The sequence below is a fragment of the Quercus robur genome, chromosome 12, assembly GCF_932294415.1.
Source record: "Quercus robur chromosome 12, dhQueRobu3.1, whole genome shotgun sequence".
In the NCBI taxonomy this organism is placed as follows: Eukaryota; Viridiplantae; Streptophyta; class Magnoliopsida; order Fagales; family Fagaceae; genus Quercus; species Quercus robur.
Genome location: NC_065545.1, coordinates 1,002,137 through 1,007,429, shown reverse-complemented (window position 1 = coordinate 1,007,429; position 5,293 = coordinate 1,002,137).

Here is a 5,293-nt window from a genome sequence, read left to right as displayed (position 1 = left end):
CAGCAGATAATAAAAAGGCAAAGATAGAGAGGAAGGAAGATGCAAATACAAAGACAACACGCGATGTGTTATCGAAGAGGAAACCGAAGTCCTCAGCGAAAAACCTCTCCGCCGCCCTCCAAGCGGTAAACAATCCACTAGAAAATACAGTTGGGATACAAGGACAGCAATAGACCCTCCAAGCCTAATCTACCCAGTGCACCTAAGCCCTCCAAGCTTCTTGCTCCAACGAGGTTGCGCCGAACCTTTTTCTTTTCTAGCTTCCCGGATTCCGCTACTAGACCGTAGCATCAACCAATGAAGATTGGTTCCTTCCTAACTGCTTCCCAGAAATCCAAACAACTGACTCACAGTGATGATGATGGTGAGAACCAGGTTTGGTATAATGCCTCTCAAGGATTTGACAATGGAGAGGAAGAGAGTTGAGGAATTTGAAGAGACTCTAAGGTAGAGATTGTGGGTGAAACAATCTGGTTTTTCTTTAGGGTTTCTCTCTCAAAATTCTCTCTGGAAGCTCTCTTTCAATCGTGGGTAAAAGGGGTATTTATACTGGAGTGGGAGAGGAATGTGAAACGTCAAGTTTTACAAAACAGGGGTGGCTCGCGGCTTGACCTCGCGGCTTGACTAAGTCGCGAGATCCAGTCGCGAGTTAACCGTATGGCCAGTTGTCCTGTTTTGTCCTGTAGTGCTCCAGCTAGCATAACTGTTCATCTTCCAGCATGCTTGGCATGTGTGCTGCTTCTGGCGGCTTGTAGCCGCGAGTCACCCGCGAGTCCCAGCCGCGAGTCTCTGTTTTCTTGCACACTCTTGAGCAATCTTCACTCTATCTCACTCACTACCCTTACAACAAACCCACCTAAATACAGGGTTACTAAATGCTGAATTACAAGCAAATTTGGCACGGAATAAAGCCAATTAGATGGTTGAATAAATTCAACCTTACACACCCAAATCTCTTTTTTGAGAGCACCCTTTCTCATTGAAGTTTTCGGTTTCTCACAACGAGGAGAGAAGTTAAGCCAAGTAGAAGTTTTTTTGGCAAGTCTCTATGAAAATATTTCTGTTCATATTGAGAAGTGAGGATGGCAAGAAACAAGAATAAGGCAGTGATGGAGAAGCACAAGGCAATGAGTGAGAAGACAGCAAAGATGGTGAGCATTGAGTGGCTTTCAAGGTTTGGTTTCCCATTTTCTTCATTGATGTTGCTTGGAATAGTGGTCGATGAGGCAAAGGCAACGATGGCAATGAGTGCAGCCACATCTGAGCAAGATTCAGAGGTTTTGTTTAGCCACTCACCTCCCTGTTTGACTAAGTACTCATGTGTAGCTCGCTAAAGATTTCTTCTGGGGTCTTGCCCTCCTTGTTGACTTGATAGCAAAAGTGTTGCGGCATGTTGTCTTTTACAAACTACATGTGTTAATAGTTTAATATATATGTTAACCAGTGCAATGCACAAGAAAATTCTATAAAATATAATATTTTCTCTTATTCAAGGCTAATTCCTACTTCTTCGAGTTAAAGTGGGGATTCTCTCTTTTGATTCAATTTGAGATTAAGCCAAGGGCCCTTGCATCAAATCAAGAACGTTCAACTAATCATTCAACTTCGAGACATCAAAGCACGATTCAAGATCAAGCTTCAAAGCCCCTTCAGATCGTAAAGTTTCTTGGAGATCGAATTAGAAGAGTTTATTGTACTCTTTCATTGTAAAGATTAATACAAAAGACTGTACTCACATATATACAAATCAATACAAATTGATTATTTGTTACAATGTTTTGTGACCGCATGATTTATCTTTTACGAAAATTGTGTGTACAGCAGGAATTAAATCTCAGATCTCTTATTCAACCATAAGAGACTTTACTAGTTGAGCTAACTAGAACTCACTTCAATGGAGATATTTAGAGTTTAAGAGAGTACCTATCATTTGATTGTTCCTTCAAAAAATTAAATAATTACAAGAGGAGAACCTTTGGTTTGGCTAAAAATAAGCATGTAATTATAGAATTTGAGAGATTCATTTTGTACAAATCATGATTCATGACAATTGAAGGACTATTCCAACATCAATGGTGGATCCTGCCTTATTTTGGAATGAGAGATATATATTCAACATAAAATACTTAAACTATATTCAATTATTGAACTCATAAGTTAAAAGCCCAATACTTTCAAAAGGTTAAAATCTCTAAGTACAATTGAAACACAAATAGGTGCACAAAACACTCAAAAAAACAATACATCCCATATTAATTTAAATTAGCAAACAACTTACTTCAATCTTAAAGCATACCATCAATCTCAATTGAAGGAAAAAGTACAAACATTCAAAGATAAAAGGTTTCTAAATGTAGAAGAAACCCCTAGAGGGAAACAGCCTTAAAGCTTGATCGAGGCACCTTCTTGTAAATAGCCCATACAATATCAACGTAGAGCGGTAACTGTTGTATGGCAAAGAAGACTATCATCAGGCATGTCGCTACATATACTGGAAAGGCCTTGTCTTTCAGTTTATTCTTAAGCATAAAGTAATGTCCAGCACAAAAAGAAATCAACATTGATGTAATGGATATGAGGAGAGAAGTTACGCCAAGCAGAAGTTTCTTTGGCAAGTCTCTACGAAAATCTTTCTATTCATATCGAGAAGTGAGGATGGCAAGAATTGAGAACAAGGCAGTGATGGAGAAGCACAAGACAATGAGTGAGGAGACGGCAAAGATGGTGAGCATCGAATTAAACTATAAGGAACATAGTTTATGCTTAAGAATTAAACTATATGCAGCGACATGCCTGTCGATAGTCTTCTTTGCCATACAACAGTTACCTGTATATGGGATTTTGTTATTGGAACATTTTGTTATTGGATGATGTAAACATGTTCCTCATAGTTTAATTTGATCAATTTTGTGATTTGGGAAGAATTGAAAATCCTAGGGCTTGAAACTCACCAAATTTGGGGATTTTGTTCAATTGAGAATAATTTGATGAAATTGGCTTGAGTAATTGATTAATTATGTTATTATTTACTGTTATCTAACTTGTGTAATGATAAATTGATCAATTTGTTGGGATTTTTGAAATTGGGTTTTTCAAAGTTTGGGTTTTTGTTCTAAAACTCTATGATCAAGCCAATTCTATGTTTTTTAAAGTATAATTGGACTATTCTCAAATGCATTAGAGCATGCATCATGTGGTTATTTTGTTCATGCATCATATAGATTTTCTTTTCTATTTTTTTGTGCTCTAACCATGTCTGATGCAATCTGCCCTGGGGTTTTTCTTTTTTTTTTCTTTTGTCTTTTTTCTGCCTATCCTTCCCTTTCCTTAGCATCATGGTTAGGAAGACTAGAGCCCATAGGACATCCACCTCCTTTTCTACTCCAGCTCTTGATAGTGAGAGGTTTCTCAGTGAGAAAAACCAGGAGACCTATGAGAAGTTGAACATTCTTAGATCTGTGTAGGCTAAGAGAAAAGTTGTTTAAGATGAGCTTGACCCAGAAATTATGAGAAATTTTGAGCGTAGGGGCTGGTTGCCTTTGATGGATATAGACCATCCTCCTCCGACTACCTTGATTAGAGAGTTCTACTCGAACCTCTCTGTCCACTCCAATGATTCCAACACTCAATTTGTGAAGAGTTGGATACGGGGTGAAAAGTATGTCATTACTCCTTCGGTAGCTCTAAACGCCCTAGAGTTGAGTCTTCTTCGGGTGTTACACCTCTTCCTCCTCCTTCTTCAGGTGATCCGACTGCTGATGAGTATGTTGATCCGACTGCTACTGCTTCTCCTCCACCTTCTACTTCAGATGATTCTAGCATTCATCGTATGTTGGACACAATCATGACCGTTCAAGTGGCTTATGGTTAGCTTTTGGTGGACGTGCTCATGGAGCTTCAGGCTTTGCGTGCAGATTTGGCGAGCTTTAGACGGTCACCTCCACCACCTCCTTTTGATGATGAGTCTTAATTGCCCTTTGGCAATTCATCACAAAAAGGGGGAGTACATATGGATGGAGATAGGGGGAGTTTTTTTTTTTTTTTTTTTGGAGCTTTAGATTGTATCTAAGTGCTTCACATTGTACTTGTTTTTTTTGGCTCATGATGTATTTATTTTGATGTCTTTATTTTTTATGAGTTGTATATGATAAGGGGAGGCATTATGTTCTTGTTTCTGTTTCTTGTTTCACATTATTCTACATTGGCTATTGATTTATATTTATGAGGTTATTCATGACATATGTCTTTTATTTTATGTTATGTGAAATCAAGAATTTATTTATTTTTACTTGTATTTTCCACACATGCGTTTATGTGTTTGTTAAAGTGTTTCAAAAATATAGAGGTTATTCAGTCGTGCTGCTTTCTACACTTGCAACTGATAGATAATAGTTAGGTTGAATTGTTTTTGGTTGGGCAATTATATTGTAATGGGCTGTTTTTGTAACTTTGAGCATTTTGTTTTATTATGTGTTTTGTCACGAATTGCCAAAGGGGGAGTTTATTAGGTTCTAAGGATTTAGGATCTAAATGTTTTAGAACTTTAAAATGTAATGTTGGCAAACCATGATCAAAACTTAGAGTCTAGATTAAGACTACTCAAAGTATGTTTATGTGAAGTTGAAATTGAGTAATTGTAGAAAATTACTGTTCACTTTCTACAAGGCTCGATCGATCGAAAATTAGACTCAATTGATCAAAACTCATGCAGATTGTTTTTCTGCAGATTTTTCCAACTCAGCCCAAACCCATATGATGTGTAGGGTTTTATGTTTTGCCTTAATTATAAAAGGAAAAACCCTAGCCACGTTTTATTGTTGTTGTTTATGCTGTGTGTATGAATCTTTTGTGAGATCTAGAGGTGTTTGCCTTCATACATACTTAGGGTTATCAAGATCAAGATTGATGTCAAGAACTTGGTGATCGTTTCAATTGCTGCATAAAAAAGCTTAAAGAAAACACAAGTGGGAGTACTTGTGGTTGCTGTGAATCCAAGAAAGAAGTAGCCCATGGACTCAGAGTTGTTACGTGGTCACGGTAGTAAGTTTTCTACTCAAGGTAGCAACAGGATGTTAGTGGTCTAAGTCGCTATTGTAAAACTTCAATTCTTTCAAAGTGGATTTGTTTTATCTTGAGGATAGCTAGGTTAAATCATCCCCAGGTTTTTTACCGATTTGGTTTTCCTAGGTTATCATATCGTTGTGTTCTTTATTTTCCGCACTGTTTCAATGATATGATTTATTTGTGTTACCTAGATTTGTATAATTTACCTAAGTTAATCACTTGGCTAAAT